A 25,505-nucleotide genomic window follows, 5' to 3' on the forward strand; every position below is an offset into this window, starting at 1 on the left:
TGTATTTATAATCGTGCAAGACAGTACGTTAAGTAGATATATAAAGGGCATTTCCTCGAGATCGGCCACAGAGAGTTGGCAATAAAGAACCGATTTATGCCGGTTCACTTTGCATCCGACGAATATACAAATACCGAGTGGGTTTGGACAAGTGGATGAACTGATACATGCGCTGTGCCTACATCAAAGCAGTGTAGAGTACATATCAAATGGCATTACGTAACTCTGTCTGTATGCATGAATCAGACGGTCATGAGAATGTTCACTGAACTGCATACTTTGTGAGGAAATGTATAAGTATTATGCATCGAGTAAAACGGTTATATGACGACCATGCCCCGGCTTGAAGGGTGCCATTGGGTTTTGACATTTAAAAAGTGCGGTACGGGGACAAGTGAGACTTACTCTAAGTCGATGTGGAAAACATTGTGACGCAAGACTGCCTTACGTACGGAAAAGCTACTGTTGTACCGATCATAATAAATACTGATGTAATTGATTCTCCATTATTATATCGAAATTACACTATTAATATCCTCGTACTTATCTGTGGAGTTTCTTAAACGCTCCGTTTTGTAAAAATAAAGTTTTTGTGTTTGTTCCGGAACCCTGACAAAAACCCACGTCCTTCCCCAATCTGCGTTTAGCGACGTGAAATTAAAGATTCCGCACCCGATCCGTCTCGTTATCGTCAAATCTAATTTAACCCCACGCCACCGGCACGTGAAAAAGGGGAGAAAAGGTCCAAAAAGAATAAATTAAGATCAAATCTCGGATAAAAACTGGTGCATAAATTGTGACTTCTCAACCTCCTATCTTACTTACACTTAACAAGGATTTTCAACCTTCAACAATAATAAATAGGGTTTATATTATAAAGACTTGAAAGTGAGATGTGATGTTGGGTGGACAGGGTAGAAATGCGATGTTTTCCACATGGATGAGTGCCAAAACGGACAGACGAAATGGCGCCATTTGATATAGGGTACCTATGTACCTGCGGTGACATAAAGCCAAAGGTCTCATGTGACAATCTTTTAATCTATTATAAGACCTTTTATCTCGTAGTTCAAAAAACTATGGGATATTGGACTTTATAAAGACTGAATCAAAATGAAACTTTGTACTCTTTGTAGACACAACGTTTATACCTATAGGTACGAATAGGCTTTAAAAATGTATTATGAAATGCTTGCAGAGAAGTTTTTTAAATGTATCAATTTAAGATGTCCAGATATGTTTAAGGGTTGATAAATACCAACTCTTAAAAATTACTGTCGTTGTTTTCAGTACTTACCTATGCGATTCGCGATATTGATATATTCATCTACGCATTTCCGAGTAAAATCACCCTAACTAAATAATAAGGTCTACGGTAAAGTTTACACTAAGACCCTTACCGTACCTATATAAATTAACCCTTAAGAGTTACTTAGAGCGGCTTACAGGACCCTTATTCGGACCCGAAACGCCTACCTCTGTGGGTTAATAATTAGGTATTCAAATCCGGGCTATGTATGTAAATAGAAAAGCGCAATAGAACTTTGGTTGTCCATGGGATAAGTGTAGGATCTAACTAAAATGCCCAAGGGTGAATTGGACTTGTACACACAGTTGGACGCGAGAGCTTATAACGGACTGACATTTTTGTATAAATGTATCAGTCAGTCGTTATTACTTTTCTGAAAGTTTTCAAAAACAGCTCGAATTATTCGGGCAATTTTATAACTGGAAAATATAAGCCAGCTCTTCATAGTTTATTTCATAGAAAATACGCTCATCCAGGCTTTTAGCGACCGATCACGTTCCACGTAACTTTCGATACAAACAGGTTTAATAAAAGGATTCTTGGATCAAAGGGGAAAGATTTTCGAGTGAAGATCTAAACTAATCAACATAGTTGCTGATTTTTCAGAATACTGCGCCCTCTAATTGCAATTCATAAGCCCTTATCTTTATTAAAGTTTTCTTTGCTTTAAGATACTTATGTTGAAATATGTAGTTTATCTTGAGTATCTTCACACATACTTCTTAATCTACACTAAAGAATACATATAATACTCACTAGGAGGTAGGAGGGGAAAACCGATGGTAGTTTTTGACTTTCATAAGTGCATTGTAATATGCCTATATTCAATAATATAGGCTCTCATTTTCACTATTTAATTATTTATAAGTGGTGGGTAATGATGCTAGTTAGTAATGAAAGAGCTTTATTCCGGCCACAAATGATCGCACCATTGTATAAAATTATACACACGGTCAAAGGGTTAACTGCCAGTTATTGAACCTTATTGCATAGAAAGATATAAGTACCTACATCGATGATCAGGTTGTGTTGCTATCAGATAGGTAGTGCCATCAGCACCATTAGTATCGGATGAAACAATGCGCCAAAAGTATCTATCACAGTCTAGTGGCGTTATTTGTCTTTATCTGTTAATTTGACTTATATATTTGTAAGAAAGGGATAAAATACAATTTAACAAAATCAGGCCCGTAGAGTTGTATGAATAAGGGGGTGATTGTTTTACATTTAGTCATATCTTTTTTGTTCAGTTATTAGAGTATGGTAAATAGTTTTGACATGACATAGTCCCCTGGCTCGTATATGCACTTCTTACAATAAGATTTAACGATGTAGACATTTTTAATTTAAGTTGTAATAGATTTAGAAACAGTGTAATAAAATTATCACATACCTATTTAAGTACATGATCTCATCTTAATTTTAAGATTCATAAATTAATTGTTAGGTATTAAATATTATAATTTCTAATGAATGCTGTGCTTGGTATTTATTGAAATGTAAATTTAGTACTATAAGTTTAGCATAATATTAAGACACATGTATCCAATTTACATTTTGTTACCTCGCCTTGATATAAATAAATAAATAAATAGTTTTGGCATGGGATGGAAGCGATTGGTGACAGAGGTCATCAGACAATTTCAAGACGGACACGACCTTCAGCAATGAAGAAAACGACTAGAGAGAGAGAAATAGTTTTGAAGCGTACACGGAGAAAAAAATATTTTACAATATTACCAGATTGTATAGTAGTTATGATTCTGGTGTAGGAAAACAGATTTCAGCCATGTTTAATAGACTCGTATTTTGGACAATATTAGAATATTCTAGTTAAAATATTCTAGTACACTAAAACTCTGATATCGTTTTGGTAACAAACTAATAGTAACAGAGTAAAATATGCATTTAGCATACAACACTTTACAATAATTGCGATGTTTACAATATTTATTAATTCGGTTCACTATCATCTAGTTTAACACACCAATAATAAAAGTGTGTATTACAAAATCTTTGTTTAGGGTCCACCTTATGTAATTCATTTATAGGTACTAGATTTTCTCGTACCTGTTAGCGGATTTTTAATACCCATTACTTACTCGAAATTTCTTGATTACTATGAATATTTTTTTCACGCCACTGTTCGGAAATGTGGCAATAGATGGTCTAAAACCAAGCTGGAAAGTAGGCAATAGCTGTAGCACCTGAAGCACCACTACTACAATGTTTCATTGTTGTCATCATCTGTCATTGGTGACAGTTCGCTACAGCAATGAGTATCATTTAAAACATAAAAATCAATAAAAGGTCTTTTTTTGCGCAACTTTTTCCTTCAAAAATAAAATTAGGTTATTTATAGCACCAATTTCTTGTTTTAAAAAAAAAAGAAATATCAAAACCATTCACTTCATTTTTTTTAACAATTATCCATTCAGTTCACGCTTAAGGCGTTTTTTACTTTTGTAGCTGTTTGTGGTTTTATTAGCAAAAACGCTTCTAATTTTAGAGTCGGTTTAAAGCAAATAACAGAAAAACGCCTCTTAAAAGTGGTAAAAAAAGTAAAAAAAGGCGGGATCTGAAAATACCTACTGAATTGGATAGTGTAAATTATGTTTGACTAAAAAATATAAGAAACGCGTATCTACGCTCGCTATAAAAATGAGTTCTTGTAGTGAAGGAAATGATATTCTTACGCTGACGCCTACCGAAATTCAAGAGACAGTACAGGCAGTGGCTAGTAATTTGCTACCAGAGAAATCGCGGGCTAGTACTTATAGTTATGCAAATGTTTTCTTATTTCCTCGCAGTAGTCGTGAAAAGCACTATGTAATGCCTCGGCCGGAAACGCTAAAGATGGACTCGTATTATTCGAGGGCCTCCACTAACGTGTCGGCCCTCGAACTCACTCGTCCATCTTTTAGCGATTTTCCGTCCTCTCCTACAATGTACTATACTCATAACTAGATACGTTCTCTGTTGTCTAACATACTCTTTTTAATGATAACAATAAAGAGTGGTTCCAGCAACAATAAAAATTGTTGGCATTACAATATTATTGCACACTAAACAAAATATTATTTGCCTGTAACGAAAAACTGTTCGGTCCACGACATGAGCTAACTGCGGCCCCCCGCACCCCTGCGCCGCCGCACGCAGCGCCTAGAACATTCTGTCATTTTCACCGAAGTCCGGACAGAGTTCATTTCAAGTGTCACCAATAATAAATGAATCAGGTTGCATTCCTGTTTAGATCACCGGTTTTAGCAAAAAAAAGTGTCTGTGTGTAGTGAACAAGTGCGGACGAAGCGAATTGCGGTTTAAATGAAAATTTATACATATGTTGCTAATAGTGATAAGGTTATATTGGAGTGTTCTGTTTGTGTGTTGTGTTTGCTACCAAAATGATCTCTGTGTTAAATTTATGTTATGTACTACTAAAAATAAAACGAATTTAAAAAGAAAAGTTTGTTTTTACTTTACTCATAGTAATTATTAGGATTGAGATTTTTCTGTTTATGTTTCAGGCCACCACACCTATACCACAAACATCATTATTGCGGACTAAGCCAATGTAGGTACTTACTGCCGAGTTAAACAGAATAATGTTAAACACCTTAGGTAAGTCTTCGTCGCAACAAAAGCATGTTAAAGCGAAGACTCACCTAAGATATTTAACCTAACTCTGTTTCACTCGACAGTATATTACAATTTCAGTCCGCAATAATGATTTACTAAACACAAATATAAAACCCGTTAAACTCTACAATATATATAGTAAACAGAACATACTGTTTATTTCATGCCACAACAATTATATTTAATACAAACATAAATCTGGTATTCTCCAATACTGCATATAGTAAACAGAAATTGTTGATTATTTCAGTCCGCAGTAATGATATTGAAAACAAATGAAAAATCTGATAAACTCTACCCTGTCCTATAATGATGGCTACAGATAGGTTTTGTATACTACACAAAATTTATTTTCTACGATACTAGGTAAGTGGGTAATAGGAACTAGAAATGATGTTGTAAAGAACTAGAATTTTCTGTTAATGTGTAAAAAAAGTCTAGTTGTCACATATAATACAATAAAATCAAGTTAAATTTACAATATTCTGGTAAAGAACACTAGATTTTTTTCTCCGTGTAGTCTAAACCGCTACTTTTGATACTAACGTACTGAAGTCTGAAAGGCAATAGGAATAGGAAGGCAACGCGTCCGCCAGTAACATTGCCAGTAACTGTCAAATACGTGGAAGGCATTAGCGTAGGAAAGGCAAACGCATTACGGGGTCCCTATACAGCTTTATACAGAACCTTTTCAATGGCTTTTAGCTCTGCGCCGGGGGATTTGAGAGAAAACAAGATTTGCTCAATCTGGGGTCCGTTTGCACTTTGAATACGAAGTACTTAAATACGTACCTACTTCGTATTCAAAGTGCGAAACCCCATAAATATGGGGTTTTACTAAGACCGGGTCTTAAAAATGGTTGATCCCACCGACTCAAAATGCAAACGAATCTCCGGAAATTCATAAAAATGGCGTCCTGAATGAATTGCAAAATTACCAACCGAATTATTTCGGGTCCACGGGGATTTGGGTACAGCCTGCCACAGATGGAAGCACAGGAAGAACAAGCTACTGTAAACCGAAATCGAATTTAGTTCTTAACCTATTATGGGGATACTGGGAAATTGTATGCAGAACTTAAAATAATATTATCCTACTGATTTCATATTAAAGGAAAAATGACAAAATTCACCACCTCCGGCAAGACACGAACTAGCGACCTCTTGGAACATCGGTCCATCGTAATACGCGTTTTTACTTATATTTCTCATTTCTAAAAGCTTTGCATAATAAATACAGACTTTAATATGAAAGTATCCTGAACCAAGCTACGTCGCCCCGTCTTCTATCGGTGACCTCAACAAAGGGACCTTAAACTCGTTTGCGGTATCCACTTATTCCATTGTCCTCTTTTCTTCGATCTTTAAACCCTCAGAGATTGAACCCCTTTTAAATTCGTTTTGACAAAGGTTTTGTCATTGAATTGAGGTTGGCAGTGCAGTAGGATAGGTATATCTTCGATAATATAAAGATATAAAACGATTTCGTTTTTTACATTAGCTGGGGATATAATTATACTGACGTGAAAACTCGTTAAAAATGTTACAGTTCATTGAAAATACCGTATGCAGACGAATTATATTTTTTGAACTACCACCGAAGAAATCACGCACACTTTCAGTGAAATAAGCATGAATACTTGAACAGCTGTTGTCCCGAGAATACAGCGGGTAATAACATAAGCCGTAAAGCTGCTTAATGGAAACTGCACACAGCACAGCTCTAACCATTAAACTTATAAAATGGCTTCTTGCTACTCTGCGAATAATACGCTTTTTAAAATCATCTCTACTTTATGGTCTTATGCGGTATCTCGAATTCAGTTTTTGTATTAAAATCTGCGAACCTACCCGACTAGCAAATTAAATATGGCGTAAGAAAGGCAGCATTACGTTTCTCTGTCAGCTATTTGGTCGAAAGATAAATCTGTAAAAGGTCGAAAGAAGGATCTGACCACGTTCTCTCAGCGCGATTAGGGTGGACTTCCTTCAGCTTTTTAGTTAAAAAAATATCGTAAGAGAGTATGAATAGCCAACTAGTTGAAAGATCACATCACTGATCAGAATAGCCGCCGCCATCAATCGATGTTACACTCTCATTTCACAACGACATTTTGAAACTATAGTTATCGTTGCTTGAAATCGTAATAAATACAAAGAACACAACTTCTCTTCAAAACTTCTCTTCGCTGAATTTTTAGCTATACGGATGACCTTGGTTCAGCTCCTTACATAATTGTCATGAAAAAATAAAATATAAGAAACAGAGCAAATCCACGAAAAAGATTTAACGAAGGAAAATAACTTAGTCGTTATTATGTCTGACATTCAGAATCCTTCCTTTAAATAGCTGTCGTAATAAAAATGATGAAAACCCCTTTCGGTAAAGATATGAAATGTATTTCCTTAAGATTAGCACACTCTCGCTTACAACAAAGTCACTTTTTATTTTCAGAATTAAAGTCTAAGGAGTTAAGTAAGTAATAAATGTAATAAGATTATAAATAAAGGGTAGATTCTGTAATTATCTTGTTAAACAGCAGGAAGAAACGCTCACACCAATCGGACTACAACCTCGCATCATTTGACTTCCTCTCTCATTACTCTCATTTCGATAGATCTTAAGAGTAGTCCCACGAAACCTTCGCTTTAATGCAGTTCCCATATCAATTAATCAATCAATCAAACTTTTATTGGTAAAATAGCAGTATTTTACATGTCAACACATTATTTCTACTACAACACACATTATTATTATTGTATGTCTTTCCCATCACGGAACAATGGTGTTCCGGACCTTTGGGAGGCGTGCGCGGAGCCGAAGCCAACACGTAGAGGCCCTTTTGACACTTTAATGAAATGTAAGGGGTACACCGAGCGGATGCTGCCCTTACCCGTGTCATGGGACGCACGCAGAGGCAGCACCCGCCAGGGTGTAAGGGCTATTGAGAGTTGATGAAATCTAAAATGAACTAGGTTATTGGGTGAAAGCGATGGACTAGTACTGAGCTATGGGGTAAAAAACCGGACGCCTGCCTAATAAAACGGTATGCAATTTTATTTCCGGCAGACGGTGACTCGCCCTCACAAGATGGGCCCCCACAAAAAAGCGACATCTAGGATGGCTCAAGGGCAACACCGGTGTGAGCGGCTCAGGGGTGTCGAGAGGTGTGCGCCGCTTTCTACCCAGTGGCTGTTAACAGCCACTGTGCCAACTCGCGTCTTATGCATATTTCACTTCCACCCCTGGAGCTTATAGCTCTAACGACTCCACTCTGGCCGGCCGGCTAAGGCAAGCCAGAGGCAGAGAATCCTGTTATTATTATTAATGGAAGTTACGCTGTCATTTTAAAGTGGCAAACTGAAACAACATGAAACTTGGCATGACCCTTTAGCTAACATAGTTATATCTACTCGTGTGTGACTACTCGTTTTAAGATGAGAGTGTAACTTTGATTGTATGGCGGCGGCTAGGTCTGTGTGACTCTTTATGACGCTCTACAGCGTATCTCACACCAAAGGGCTTTACGAATAAATGCAGGGTTAGATTCTACTCGCTAAACCGAGCTACTTTTTCTATAGCACCAACCCCAAAATCGCTATAAAAAAAACGTCTATCAAGCGGAGCTTTATGATGAATTGATGATATTAAAAGGTCATGCGTAAAAAAGTTTCATACGAAATGAATGCTCTATCTAGTAGCAGGTAATGATTATCGCGAGAATACCATTGAACATACTGTCGTCATCCGGTGACGTAGCATTTATTCCAAGATGGCGGCGGTGGGCGACGAAGTTTTTGCGGGAAACCCTTTTCCGTCATTCATTTGTTTTGTGTTGAAATGTTTTCCTTCTCGTTCGTTCGGGTTTCATAATAAAATAATTATCGCGGAAAATGTGGGGTTTTATCAATTGTCAGGACGCTTTTGTCAGTAAATATATTTAGTTACAAAGAATGTGATATAACTTTGATGCAGAATGAGGAAATATGATAAATTAAATTAAATAAATAGGTAGGTAAATATTACAGGGTTACGTTACATCAGTTACATCACTCTCTTGATTAAAACCGTGATTTACATTACGACATTAGTGTCGACAGTTTCACTAAAGTAGTTTCGATATATGCGAAAGTAATTTCGTGAAATAATTAGTGTTGTGAAATTCACAGTAAGTATCGCAGTGACCGTGGCCCCATCAGCCCCGAAGCTACACTTCCGCACAGCGCAGGCAAGTGTCGCGAAAGTTCGTCTCATTTCCACTACGAAATTAGTTGCATGACTCTAATATCGCCCAAAAATTTAGCAGGACACGAAATTGATTTGCTTTCATGAAATTAATGCATACATTACGAAAATATTAAATTACATGTGAAACTGAAGGTAAAAATAATGTCGCGAAATTAATTTCACGCCACTAATTCGTAATGTAAATCCCGTATAGTTAGGTAAAGGAATATATCGGGATGATAGATGCGAAGAAAAGTCACGTGATTATTGTTGTTTCTTATACGATTATCACTTGGCTAAGTAACTTTATAATGACGCTATTTTCATTAAGTACATAAGAAACGACTCTATTCAAGGTACAATCTTTTATCATTTCAGTAACTTATGTAACGCCTACTTCGCACCGGAAGCGGTGTAAGCGGAAGTCGTCATCCTGCCCGCGATCACTTCCGGTGCCGCCCGCGGGCTATCGAGCCATTCTGATAGTGTTCGGCACACGAACTTTGAATGCCGCAGGAATCCACAGGATGCCATCTTTTCACAGGTTTAGATACAACGAGATATGATTATGCTAAGTATCTATGTTCAGATTTCGAATCTGTAAAAATAATATTTGTTATAATATTTCTGAATATTTAGAATAATATTTTTTATGCTTAGTAAATATCCTACTTCACTTGCCTCAAGATACTTTGAAGAAAAAAATTACATGAAATTAACGCCACAACATAGTCCATAAAGAAAAATAAATTCACTGAAATAGGCTATTGAACATAAATTTAATAAGAAGAGATCCAATTGAAGTGATAGCTGTGCGAGTGATGAAAGCCAATCGTTAAGGTCGTATCAAAACCAGTTCAAAACCATGCATGAAAGCATGCAAAAATATCTGATTTTTTTTGTTGAACCAGAAGAGTAGTAAGTAAGTGGAGTGATTTGAATAACAAAACTTCCGTGAGACACAGACATTAAATATAATCCAAAATCGCTCGACAAGTTTCACTCCGTACCGAGAAGCATCATCGAGAGCTTTCGTTGGCAGACCGGCGCAGACCTCGCGTGACTTTAGATGAATGACCCGTTTTATAATAACTATATTTAATAAGTAGAGTGAGTGATATTTTTGTGAGAGAGTGAGTCATATTTTGATAAATATTGCCGCAGGCAGCTGTTGACTGCGAAAGACTATCATTTATATAGATAAAGATAAAAGATAAAGATAAAAAATAGTTTATTCAAGTAGGCATATTACAATGCGCTTATGAACGTCAAATAAATTTACCGGCTCCAACCGTACACCTCTGCCCCGAGAAGATTTAAATCCCCCCTCAATTGGAGGAGGGTATCCCAATATGGGACCGGCAACAAACTCGGCGGGACACATCTTTTCAAAACATTATTACATCTTATAATTAACATGCATTACGAGTAATTAAGAAAAATACAATTTAAATTACTATAGAATTCATGCAATTATACTCAGTGAGTACATAGGTTGACACGTCTCCAATATCACTGTATGAAAGGGGTGACAGACGTGCGAGCTATACAATTTAAGACAAAGGGGGCGAAACGATTTACGCAATTTCATGTACCTATATTAACATTAGTTATTTTATTAGTAGATAGTAAAGTTACAACCAGACTATTGAAAAAGTAATTGTAACTTGTAACTAATAATTTCTTGGCGGAATAACGATCCAATCACTGGGTGGTTCGAGTAGATTTTAATCACGAAACTCAGTGATTTGAAGCTTCTTGAGATCAATTATTCAAGGAAAACCATTCCCCTTAATATTGGAAGTTTAATCAAAACTTGAGTAGCGGTATTGTGTTACCAAGAAACTCCATTAGAAATATATGAAAGCATTTTATCTAGGTTAAACATTTATAGGGCATAATTAGATGCTGTAATCCGTGCAAATTATCGATAGTAAGTGCAGTCTTGAATGCTAAAATAGATAACATGTACCTACATAATTTTAACAAGCCATGCCGTAGAATCGAACCTGCGACTTCAGCATTTGCAAAGTATTCATAACAAGAAAGGTTTATAATTAAATAATCACATCCATTGCATGATTTTTTCAGGTACGTAAACATACTGGTGCTCGGCGCGGTCCCAGTACATGTCATCTTGAAACTCTAGTCATTGTCAATCAAAGGTGTCGAGCTCTATATAGTACCTTGTATGAAATGGGAATTTAATAGAAATGAATGACGACAGGTCACGATCCTTCATTGGATCGCGGTGACATCATGAATCATAATATTGCTTTATCATCCGGTTTATGAAAGCATATGATTCATAGCTCTGCCCAAAGTTTAATTAATTACATTACTTGTGTAAAGTCCATGACAAATTCATGCCTCAAATTTGTCAGCTAATGTAGATGGTGCTGAGTACATTATGATAATGATAATTCAGTTATAAATGACATGGCATCGTCTACGAGTATGGTACGGGGCAATGGTGCTATTCAGTGCTATACGAGTACCATCTAGGTACATGAATTAATTACGATGTCAAATTCGAAATATGACATATTTTGTCTTTATTAATAATATTATATAATTTATATAACTTACATAATCAATTAATCTTTTGGCGCTACCAAATTTTGACAAATTGAATAACGGCAACAATGAGGTTGAAACACAACTAACAATATTACCATTTTTGTCAGTCTGCCATAAACCTATCTCTCTTTCGATCTACCGCCTTTTCAAATTACAGTTATAGCGACAAGGTAGTAAAGTGGCTACTGGCTGGCCACTAACATCAACAATCTCAACTGACCAGGCGTAGACCTTACATGTTTACAATAGGGTTCATTTTCAGTTGACCTGATGGACGGCACTCGACTTATCGTACTTAACTTTATGTGGCTGTAAAACAAGATAGCTTCAGCAGGAGGTAGTTTTATATAAATAGAGATCCTTCTAAAGTAAGGACTTCTAAAGTAAGCAGGAATAATTTCGTACATTGATCAGACCCTATCTCTATCGCTCGCGCGTATTTAAATTGTTATCACACTCATGATGCCGGTGGTCAATGCAGATACTTTTGAGCTTAAACTAATTTTAGTTACAACGTTTTAGAGATATGGTTATCCTCCTTACAACGTACATGATTCAACTACTCTCATTATGTGGGGACACTGCTCTACGCTCTTCGAATATCATATTCATTCAATTCAGGACGCAGTTGGTTCGAGCGTGAATACGTGATGAGATGACGAGGCACTGTTGGACAGAGTCTATGAAGTAATAAGAATATGTATTTGTATGCATTAGTATAAAAGATAAAAATAAAGATAAAAAATAGTTTATTCAAGTAGGCATATTACAATGCGCTTATGAACGTCAAATAAACCTTTACCGGCTCCAACCGTACACCTCTGCCCCGAGAAGATTAAAATCCTCCCTCAATTGGAGGAGGGTATCCCAATATGGGACCGGCAACAAACTCGGCGGGACACATCTTTTCAAAACATTATTACATCTTATAATTAACATGTATTACGAGTAATTAAGAAAAATATAATTTAAATTACTATAGAATTCATGCAATTATACTCAGTGAGTACATAACTTTATATGATATAAAAAATAAACATAAATGTACATGAAATCATACAAATACGTAGCTCTTTCACAGAAGACATATCAAATTCTTACAAAAGGAAAAGAAAATAAAATCAATAAAAGAAATGAGAATACATAATTATTATATGAATCTGACTGATTGTTATGAGATGCTTTCATAAAATTTGATGTGCTTTCTTACCTGTGCTTATTAGATTGTATGGGGGCGGTTATTGGCGGCGAGTGTAGATAATAGTACCTAATTTTGTCGTATTAATGGAGTATGTTTGTAATTAATTTACATATGAAATATGTAAGTAATACAAGAAGCCGCGGTGATAATATCGAACGAGATCGAACATGACGTGTGCTACACGGCGGAATCATCCGTCGGACATGAGCGAATCCTAGGTCTATGGTCGGACAGATGGCATTTGACGTAACGATATCTACATTGTAAAAACTATAATTAGGTATGTGTTAGAGATTGTAATTAGGAAAAGTTAATGTCTATGATAGAACACAAATGGCGAATTAATCTCTCTTTTGACTACCCTAACCGATCGTGTGTCCCGATGTAAGAGGCTCACACAACTTGCGTATTGATTGCGCTATTCACTTGCCGTCCCGCAGGTACGAGTAGGTAATACGCGTATGTTTGCGTCCCAATTTTATTCGTCAATACTACTGAATAGACGCCGCGGCGGGGAGCTGATCTTTGCTATTGATAAACAAATTGAATTTCCGATAGTTTGTGGCACACTTGTGGCTTTAGGTTTATATTGACTGTGCTTATAAATTTGTCTGTGAGCGAAAAGTATGTACCTAAGTATTTATTTGTTTCACTCCGAGATTGGCACTACTTTTCTTCTTCTTGTTTTGAGCGACTCGTTTAACGACACGTCGCCATTCCCCCCGTAGAGCTACTTCCCGTGAGCATTCGCTAACTACTACACTACTTTTACTTTACTTTAATTATTGTACCTAACTAATTTATTTATTTTTTTATAATTTTAATATTAATTAAGTTGCTTTTAATCAAAATTCGATTTTTATTTCAAGTATTGTAATTTTGATGTGTTATGTATAAGGATATTATATATTATTAAATATATAGCTATCTATGATTATAATACGAATTTTGTCATATTCATATACATAGGTATATAGTTAGGGAGGCGAATAGGGGAATTTTCGGCAATACTCGAGCGTGGCAGTTTAAGATATGAGAGATACCTTAGACCTAATAGAACAACCTTGTAAAGTATTTAGCTCTATATGTAGTGACGCGCGCCTAGGATAGACGATCAGATTAGTAAAAAAAAATGGATAGTCTGAAATACTCGAGCGCGTCAGATTAAGATATTGGGGGTTGATTTTAGTGTTTAAAGACTAAATTTAACTAATCTGACGATAAGTCCTTGACGCCGCCGAGTTATAGGGTCGCGAACTTGTAAAAAAAAAACGTTAACCCGGCATTCTCGAGCGCGATTTTTTTTTTTTGAAGAATATAATCTAAAGCTTACTAAAAATACAAAATCTGCCGGTTTCCGCATGACCGGAAGTGTGGAGGAGCCATTTCGTCTTCCTAAGAACGCGTTGCGGCATATAAGTCGCGAACGATACATTTTACAAAAAAAAAGTTTAAATAAACAAAAAAGGTAATTTTATTTTACACAAAAAAGGTCTCTTTACATTTTTGTCCAAAGTTAAAACTTTTTGACTTGAAGCATCATAAAAACTCAAACTCCCGGTTTTTTGAGTATATCTCGAAAACTGAGGGTGTTAAAAAAAATTGATATGAAATAACGATGATTAAATTATGTGACTTTTATTATATCTCAAATTTTTTTTTTTCTAAAGCTTCTCGACAATTTTCGTGGACTCGGAAAAAGTTACGCGTATCTGTATACAAAAGTATTATTAACATGTACAGTTTCATGTATGTATATTATTCAATAGCCTGTTGATCCTCAAATTGTTTTTTGGACGTACCGTAAGCAAAACAATAAATAATACACTTCGTACTACATTTCATCTACATTTACGTTGGTTGTATCTATCGCTTTATTGTCATTCTTAAATTCCACGTTTTATCAAGGAGAAAGAAAGGAAAAAAAAGAAACCAAAAAACCTTTTTCGGTCAGATTAAGAGAACCCACCAACATTTTTGTCAGATTAAAAAAATATGCTTTCAGGATACCGAGATAAACCTCCCCTATGAAAATCTGACGCGCTCGAGTATTTCAAAAAAACTTTTTTTTTTTGCATTTTCAAAAATTCATCGTAACTTATCGTCACGCCGAAATCGTCAGTTTTTTTAAAGGAAGCTTCCTTGGGGCCTACTTAACACCCCTTCCGAAAATCTGACGCGCTCGAGTAAATTTTTTTTTTTTGCATTTTTGACTACTTTATATGCCTACCCCCACCACGCAAACCGGCAGATTAGTATACCGTTGTTATCAGAGGCACTCGGGGCATACGTAGTATGAATATCTGACCCGCTCGAGAATGCCCAAGTAACTGTTTTTTTTTACATTTTTGAAAAACCGTACACGCCAAACCCACCGCTAAAATGGTTTTTGCCATACGAGCTTTTCTTTTCGAAATTATTTTATCTTTCGATTTTGATAGGTCTCGACGGCGCCGTTGAATTACGCCATTTAGCTACCTCGCCTCCCTAACTAATAGGAATATGACGACGGGTCTGGCCTAGTGGGTAGTGACCCTGCCTGCGAAGCCGATGGTCCTGGGTTCGAATCCCAGTAAGGGCATTTATTTGTATGACGATACAGATATTTGTTCCTGAGTCATGGGTGTTTTCTATGTATTTAAGTATTTGTATATTATATATATCGTTGTCTGAGTACCCATAACACAAGCCTTCTTGAGCTTACTGTGGGACTTAGTCAATCTGTGTAAGAATGTCCTATAATATTTATTTATTTATTTATTTATGACAAAATTCGTGGTAATATGACAAAATACTGTTTTGCTTTAATAAACGTATATTTTAGACAGTTTACTTGTGCTCTATATTTACTTATCACTTTTTGTTGAGGTATCAGAAACTAACGAAAAAATATTGTAATCAATGAATACTTATGCTATGTAGCTTTGCAGCTATGCTTAGCTCGGTACGAGAATAACTTTCTAGAGACAATTTTATAATTAAACAAATAACTTTAGAATTAACTACAAAGCTAAAAAATAAAACATTTTATTCTAAAAGACATCCGTGAGCTGTACAGACATAAGATTTAATTTCGGACCCATTTTGTACCTTATTGTCACAGTGACAATAGTATGAGGTCTCTAGCGACTTTCATATTGATTGTCATTGTAACGAACGGCGCGATTCGGGAAATGAATTAGACATTCACTAGATATAAAATAGTAACGATATGTGACGTTCCACGACAAAAGGTACCTTATGGCCGCAATCATATTGGCGCGGCGTTAATAATAGCGTAAGCGCCAACCGCCATACCGTGGAACGTCACGTTACTATTTCATATCTAGTGAATGTCTAATACATTTCCCGAATCGCGCCGAAAGTACCTACCTACGAAATGGGTCATAAATTAATACTTTCGACCGTACCTACCATTAAATTTACTTCATCTACTGAATTAATATTTAGGTAACTACATTTCTCTTTATATAATAAAGCTTTTTACATGAATAACATTGGGCTTATTGTAGGTAATCTTTATAATCTCCCACAAAACGGCGTCGCGGTTGAAATTTAGCCATGAATAAATCTAGATGAAGATTTCAGGGGACATTTGCTTCTAGCTTTATGCCCCATGATTTCACCCAGACGAATGTCTGCTAACATTCACAAAGCTCACGATTGTTATACGCTTGTAGGTATAGATAACTTGAACCCGAGGCTTATACACATTGTAAGTAGTCAAAGGTCAGGATAAGACGATAAGATGGTTCTGCAACTCACAGCCTCAACTTTGTGACTATCAAATTCATAAAACCAGCGAAATGGAAAATAATAAATTTTATAATTTCAACCCCTTTTGGAAAAGGAATGGATTTTACTCAAAAATTTTGGAGTCGCGTACGTACACGTCACGCAATCGGTGTGTTGTCTCTCGTAAGAATCTGTATATTACAACGCGCACGCCTACGCCTACGCACACGCAATCGATGTGCACAAGCCTTAAGGGTAGCGCAATATTAGACGTGTGAAACGAGAACACGAAAAACACACACTTGCGAGCTGAGTGTGCCATATATTTATATTTTCCCGTTTCTAGCCAGACTCCACGGTAGGCAGATATCATTACAGCAAAACTAGCGAGATAACAAGGGCTCGTTTTTATCAATTTTCCTCTCGAGCCTATACTTAGTGAAAGACGAGTGAATAAAACAACTGTCGATCTCAACAAACTTGCGTTTGTTGTCATCTGTTACATTTACTTATTTATATTACTTTCTTAGAAAGTTTTAAAGCATATTTTGTACAGTCGTCATCAGATACATCGGAGCGGAAAAGGTGCTCAATATATCTGAGCACGCGCCTTTACCACCAATGCAACCGTGTGTACTTAGTCCGCATTTAAGAGCCCTTCAACGTGCACACTAGCGCCACTACTAAATTATCGTGACTATTTTAATTTCACGAAAGATATTTTAAAAAGGAGGCCGCTACGGACTGTATTGTGTATTTAAGTACCTTTTGAATTCATCAAACTAGTTTTTATGTTGCTGGATTTGTCAATCTATGCGTCCAAAGTAAAAACAAAAACGGCCGTTTTTGTTTTGAGTTCCTAGATCGACGAATCCAGCAACATAAAAACTAGTTTGATGTATTCAAAAGGTACTTACTTAAATACACAATACAGTCCGTAGGGGCCCCCATTTTTAAATACCTGTTGTTAAATTCAAATAATCACGATTATTTAGCAGTGACGCTAGTGTGCACGTTGAAGGGCTCTTAACCGCCGTTCGAATAGTTACTCATGTTGTATTAGACAAAGAAAATACAAGTACCTAAGTATTCTTTCCTTCTCCATTTTACATATAAACTTGGCTATCACTATATCGGTCTCTTTAATTCACTCGTCTTTATGATTATGATAATGTGTTTGTATTATAGTGGGGCTACTCGGGGGCTGCGATACGTTTTATCGCCATTATTGAATTGATACAGAGAAACGTGATAATGCTTTTATATTGTATTTTAGATGATTTGGAAGTTTTCTTTTCTTGTTGGTCATCGGGTGGATGAAATTCGACTTTGTTTCCTGACTTTAATTTACTGGGAACTACGGTGTATTCCCATTTGTCCCCGCCCTACGTGACCGCCATACATGAAGCGCGGACAAATGGGAATGATTTATATGAAGCGCGTATTCCCATTATCGCGGGCAGTGGAAATTCAGAATCGGAACTACAGGTGTTTCGGCTGAATCATTCATACATTTTGTGTCAAAATTGCCAGAAATGTTTTAACTGCCTGTGTCAAACTCTTCTTCTATTTCTTCTAGACGACGGACAGTTTTAAATGGTTATCTTTGTCTTTTAGTACCTATAATACTACTCTGCAAAATAAAATAATAATATTCATTTCAGCAGCTCAACGTTGCCGCAAGAAAACAAAGAAAGCGGTATTAGCACTCGCACTGCATACTTGCTTCTGACACAGAATAAATAATAGTACTAAGTACAGAAGACTCACTCTCTAACAAAACGCGTCTGTTACGATCAGCACAGATATGGCCGCTAGGTGGCGACAGCGCCACGCGCGGCTTATGGAAAACCCCAAAATTGGGGCCGAACAAATGTACTTTTAGCTACCTGTAGCAAAGCGACGAAATCGCGGAGTGGGACACGCCTGCTTCTGAGGAAAAAACTTGTTTGTCGAAAACTAAGTTATTTAAAACACCTCGTTCCCTTGAGTACCTCTCGTCGCTCGACTCTTAAAATCAGCACTAGCAGTAAAAGTAGCCCTCTTTCTCTTAATGGGGCATTCCGTGAAACTCTTTTTTTTAACGCTCGACTCAAAAAAGAGGGGTGTAATATGTGTGACGTCAATGTCTGTTTGTGGCATCGTAGCTCTCAAACGGACGGACCAATTTCGATGCGATTTTTTTACGTGAAAGCGAGTTTCCTTGAGGTGGTTTTTAAGTACTTTTGATGAAAAAAGACCCAGCAGTTTGAAGATTATCCTTAAATGGATTTATTTGGCTAGGGGGCTTATACAACTTGTAATATTTACATATAATAGTTAATAATATTTATTAAGTCTCCAGATAAAGCATAAGAAGCCAATATTTGGCATGTTATCGTTTGATAACTTAGCTTTAGTTCAGTGACAATATAATACAGATTTCTGCAGGTAATTACTTAAGGTAACTGCATAATACGCGTCACGTCTCCGAAAAAGTAAACCTTTTTTGTGGAATGCCTCTAATGCACAATGAACTATTTGTCATTTGTCCCTTTGCTAGTTTTTCTTCCCAGCGCAATGAGCGTTAGTGTGGCGTTCGTTTTTGTTATTAATGATGAGTGACATAAGTGACAGTGATGTTGGCCGGTACCTACAGGGACAAACGTACTTCAGGCGAACTAGTGCCAGAGCTTTATCACACTTGCGATTTGCAAGAGTGTTGAACCCCTGTAAGGCCCCCTGTCATGCACAATACTTTATCATGGCAAGCGCGCAGCTTCTAGTGCGCAATAAATTCGCTGCGTTACTTATAAGGTACCTTAACTGGAAGAGATTTGTCTAAAGTAATTATAAGTATTAGACTGTAGCCATACTTTGAACACGGACTGTAGAGATATATCAAGTAATATTTCTATTTTCGAAAATATTCCAGGGTGGCAGAGACATTTGGCGCGTTGTTTCAGGGCGTCCGCTAGCTGGCGCCGTCTGGTGAGCGGGTTAACGAACAATAGTATGAGCAACGCGAACTGGCGCGGACACGTGCGACGGATTACACCTAGCGGACGCCCTCGTCCGTTACTTTGATGTAACTGACTGTACCTAAACCTGCTGCGTCAGTGGGAACAATGGCGGATCTTTTGACGGACGTTACGAAATGGTCCCTTTATCAGATAACCCCAGAATGCGGTCATCCAGTCACTATGTATTCTATATGAGAAAAAAACTGGAAGTATCTGAGGTAAATCATATTTATGCTGTTTAAAATAATGAGATCACAAATATACACACATATTCAAGTTCGAATTTTGCTTGACATGGTTATTTTTAGTTCAATACATATTCTTTAGTGGAATAAGTAAGCAATTTATATTTTAATATAGCAAGAATCAACAGAATACAAGATCAGGGCAAATTCCCGGCTATTATAGGGAGGTTAATATAATAGCTTCCACAGTAAGTCAATGCAAAGCCGGTAAGCTCTCCTTTGAATAGGCGCCATTATTGGTCTGAGGTTACTGAAACAACTGTATATTTTAAAACGGTGTATTATGCAAGTGTTTACATACAACAAACTAAACTGAATAAACCTTTAGAAACTAAAATAAAATAGCAACACAACACCTGTCACTTGTTCTGGTGTAGGATTCGGCAGACTGCTACGGAAGAAATATGGGCCAGAAGTCCGCGCTCTCGATAGTTTCATTACGAACTAGTTAAGGGCTGCACATCAGCGTCTGTGACATCACACACTAAAGCTAATAATGACGCGATCGCAGCAGCGACACTCTCAGCTCGTAACGAACATATTCCACCACATTTCTACGCATATCCAGTAAGCTTTAAATACCCACTGAATAGGCGCTGTTATTGCTAACCGCTTACTAGATAATATCGAGTACCGGGGACAATAGCTATTTAATACGCCTTTTAGACTAATAGTGGTAGAAAGCGATTTCAGTTTATTTGGTAACTTATGACATCATTAAAGCCAGTTCAGTCTAAGAATAACAAAGATGACTCGTTCATTAAAATAAGGAAGGAATTAATAGCGGCTGCTCTGAGACCATCATCCGACACATGGAGATGGTGGAAACAGCTCTTGAGTAAGCACAAGGCAGCTCTTGAGGGAGGGGGGGGCGGTTACACAAAAGATGCCGATGGGTCGAGGTGTATCAAGGCAAGGGCCCCCGAAACAATAAGATAAGATAAGAGCGTCTACGAAACCTATTTATGTATAAGCCTATTTCCAATCCTACTTCTTATGTCCAAAGATCTACAGATTTGCCGCAAATCCTTATTTCGGTTGCTAACGATGGTGCTGCCGTTTCTTTGTTCTTAGAGCTTTAAGCGTTCTGAGTTAATAATCTATCTATCTATCTAAATACCTTTAAACGAGCAATTCGTGTATAAATGTATGTATATTTATTTATATATATATTTCGGTGATCTTTGAAACGGCTCTAACGATTTGGATGGAGTGGTATATGGGGGTTTTCGGGGCCGATAAGTCATATCTCTGGGTAAACGCGCATTTTTGAGTTTTTATATGTTTTCGAGCGAAGCTTGGTCTTCCAGATATAACAATATTAAATAATTAGTTACCTAGCGAATATCAAATAAAATTCTCTTTCGATTATTTAAATCTAAACGATCGAAAACTAATATGATTTATTTTCTTTCTTATCTAAGAACGAATAATAAACCACAAAATATTTACTTAATAAGGATCTATGTTATTACATCCAAATAACAATAATAATAATTCTACATGACATTAAAGCTCTCCAAGGGGCCTCTACGTGTTGGATCTGTGTCCCCACGCAAGCCTATCAAAAAACCGGGATTATAGGTCCGTGATATCCATGGAGATACAAATAATAATTCTGCATAATACACGTACTACCAGCCACAGCTGATGACAATCTAAGTAATATTTAACCAGCAACTTGAATGGGTCGAGTGAAGCCCTCTGGCAGTGTCGCACGTTCCTACGAGTGGTTGGGTAACTACACGGAAGACGGAATGAGCGCGCCGCGCTCTGACAACTAGTTTCATTCATGACTGCACCGTAATCGCATCACACATCACACGGGAATCTCTGCAATAGCTTAGGCGAGTCACATGCTGATTCCATGAACTTTCGCAGTGAACAGTGAGCCCACCGTGAAAAAAGACAATTGGAATTTTATTATCTGCCTCTCTATCGCTCTTCCATATTCGAGCGATGGAGAGGCATATAACGAAATTTCTATTAATGTTTTTCGCGGTAGAGCTGTAGAGCTACACAGTATCATTTATACAATACCTATCTGAGTATGGTCAGATATAAGAAAAAATAGGTTGATTGTCTGTCGCGATAAAGCAAACACAATTACCTAGAACGGTGAGGGTCCGGTGGCTCTTAGAAGTCCTCTAATATTGGCTTTCACTAATTTAATTCTTAGCGGGGTTGTAAAAAGGGACGAAAATTAATTTTAATGATTATTGACTTTATATGTGAATGGGTTTGCTTCATTCCTTCTCATGTAAAAGGTTCAAAAGGGCGTCCCTTTACGAAAGAGTTAGGGGTATAAATACATCCTTATTTGGTTGTACTGAAAAGTAAGCGTCGTATGGACACACAATATCGTCGTACAATATCCGCTTACCTATAAGCTAGGCTGGAGCATACGTTTTCGTTTGTTTTAAAAGTAAAGTTGGTAGTGTATGCTTTATAATGCAAAGTTTAAAGCTTCATAAATAAATATTACTGGAATCGACAATTAAAAAGTGGTTAATCTAGCTAGCTGGTAATCTAAATTCGAAGCGCTGGACCGAGAGAGACTAGATTTATTCAAGTGAAATAGTGTTTTAATTTAAGTGAACACTTAAAAGGCTGCTTTAATATGAACCTTGCAATTAACTGTTTTATTGCTTTTGTTTATCTTGTCCTGTTTGCATATTTAACCACCTGCCAGGGGTCTCATTCGAAAGGTATACTCGTATTTTTGAATTGTCACCAGAGTCACATTATTGAAGTATGCTAAGCTTTAGCTTAGTCGAAAATTAAATACTAGGTTAAAATTATCCTGATTATCATTATTAGAAACACTGGGATTAGGTATCTATGTAAGTACCTACCTAAATAAAAAAATATAAAAACCAAAGTTACCAACACGAAGCTCAAAAAAGATGCTAACGATATCAAACAAAGGCTGATTAAAGAAACTTTACTGACAAAGAACAATATTTAGACACGACCAAATCTTCAATATTTTACTCCTGATTTTCTTTCATCATAATCACATTCAATTCTCAACCTTCTACTGTTGAAATACGGTAGATAATCCAACGGACGCTGCTCAAGCTGTTGTAAACATGGACTATTCTATCTTAAAAGCAAAAGATTATGAGTGTTTAATGGACTTGAGGGTTTTACGACGTTTTGGTTGAACAGTTGCGTTAATTAAATAGCTTTCCACATTGAATCGCGGATTTATGAACTATGCGAGGAATTCTGCGGAATATTCAGTCGGCACGACAAGTCTAGTTACATGAAAATTAATCTTGTACATTTACCTACATAATAGCAGCAGCATTACTACGTTTCAAGATTCCAAAAAATGTCCGGCTGTTCTCCTTCACAGGTAGGTAGTATGTATCAACCGATTCTCCTGAAATAACTATATAATTAAATATGTTCCCAATAAAAATATATAGACGCATACTACAAAGAAAACGTCCATAATCCATGAGGAACAAATATATTGACACTTCACAGTCAACTCACCTCTACCACTTGTACCTAGTGCTTTGCTACGAAGCAGGAGGTCCCGGGTTCAATTAAATCCTGGTAAGGGTATTGTGGGTATTTATTTGTGTTTTCATCGCAGATATATTATATTATTTATCTATACCTACAACAAAAGCTTTATATTTTGAGCTCATTGTGGGGCTAGGTCGATCTGTGTAAGATTGTCCCACAATACTTATTTGTTCCCGAGTTGTATTATGGATGTTTTCTATGTATTTAAGTATTTATTTATCTATACCTACAACAAAAGCCTTTATATGTATATTGAGTTCATTGTCGGGCTATGTCGATCTGTGTAAGATTGTCCCACAATACTTACAATTTTACAATTTTTTTATTGAATTAGCACAGGTACCTAAACAATTTACCTCAAACATCAGAGGTAAGCACTACCGACTAGTTAGGCTAGGAGGATGTTGATTGAATAAAAAAATCTATCGGAGGCTAGCTCCCGAGGCCTAGCTCCACCGATCACGCGCTAACTGCGCCTAGTTGTGAACAAATGAACTCGGACTGCGGCCTAGTTCCGCCTGGCCCCTACTATTTCACGAATGTGACAGGTGCGACAATTAGACAAGTCTCATTGTTGCTGACGTCACAGACATCCATGGGCTACGGTTATCGCTTACCATCGGGCGGACCGTATTCCTATTTGTCACCATCATTGTATTATTTAAAAAAACTTTATTACATCGGCAAAAAACAGGTATTTCTCTTGTGATGTTTATGATGATAATGATGACAATTGTCACAAGATTTCCAATGCGAAATTTCGTGACAATTGTCGTATTTCTTGTGACAATTGTCGTTAGCTTCGCATAATAAGTACTTATTAACTGGCGATATAATAGTCGAGGTTATTTTTAATTAACATGTTGGTGGCAAACAACCACACCGCCCGTCTGATGGTAAGCGGTTACCGCATAGCCTATGGAGGCCTGTGACGTTAGTAACAGTGATGTCGACAAATGTCGCACCTGTCACGTTGGTGAAAGAGGGCCCTGGTGTTATCTGTTGTTAGGCCGTCACACTTCTACCAATGAAGATACAGGCAACAGAAATAACGGATGAGGCGTTTTAAAAATATCTACACGCTCTACTTCTGGCAGAGTGTAGAGTCTTAAGATGATAGTGGAGGATGACGTCCCCATCCAAACCTAGTCCCCACTTTCCTCTCGTGATAATTTACATCATGAAAAATATTTCTACAAAATTTCATATATATCGACCATAGAATTATACGCCTTCGTTTATTTGACTATTAAATGTCGATTTTTGTTACTAGTACAAGATTTAGAAGCGAATATCTTGAAAAATTTAAGAGCTTTTATCTCTACATGTTTTTAACTATATTATAAATACTCATATTTTCTGCCCGTACAGTATTTCTCGTCATCGAACAAGGAAATAATCCTCAATCAATAATTCCGGTACTTACCTCAACCAATATTAAGAAGCCAACTCATTTGTTCCTCCAGCTCATCCGGATCATCCGATACCTCATTTAAATTTACCTCATTCCATTCCAGTTTACCAATCCTATTTACATTATATAACACTGTTCGATTCACTCAGCTCAAGTTTAACACTCAATTTTCACTAAATATTAAGAGGGAACTAGATGTATAATTTAACTATACAAGCGATTTGAAACCAGATGCTTTAGAAAAATAGAGCTTACTATAAATTTCGATGAAGCATTCTAATATTAAATATTGCAAATGTTCACAATTATAAGTAACATTTACAACAACACTATACACGAACTACAATTTAAATCAGCTTTAAGCACAATTTTATACGCCCGGGCTTATTTTACGAAGTTTTGAATTGACGTGCGAAGTTAGGGCGGCTCGGGCGGGGTGGGGCGGCGTGCGAGCGCGGCGGGCGGCCGGCGGACACTGACGCAGGGCGGGCTGGCTGCTGGTGTGCTCGCGATGTTAGGACGGAGTTTAGATCTTGTGTAACCTTTCAATTGAACCCTTGTTAAATTGAACTGCCAATTGACTTGAGCAATCTTTATGTTTTGTCAGTGCTA

At 36.9% G+C, this 25,505-nt stretch overlaps 1 protein-coding gene across 1 annotated transcript in view; it reads right to left on the reverse strand.

Moving 5' to 3' along the window:
- The window catches only part of LOC134680473 (galanin receptor type 3), a 116,126-nt gene extending 91,056 nt beyond the window's left edge, over window positions 1-25,070 (reverse strand). The window contains exon 1 of the mRNA XM_063539603.1: window positions 24,906-25,070. The gene's annotated coding sequence lies outside the window, so the exon portion shown is untranslated. The remainder of the gene's footprint in view (window positions 1-24,905) is intronic.
- Window positions 25,071-25,505: the final 435 nt, after the last annotated feature.

This window comes from Cydia fagiglandana, chromosome 3, assembly GCF_963556715.1.
Source record: "Cydia fagiglandana chromosome 3, ilCydFagi1.1, whole genome shotgun sequence".
NCBI classification, from domain to species: domain Eukaryota; kingdom Metazoa; phylum Arthropoda; class Insecta; order Lepidoptera; family Tortricidae; genus Cydia; species Cydia fagiglandana.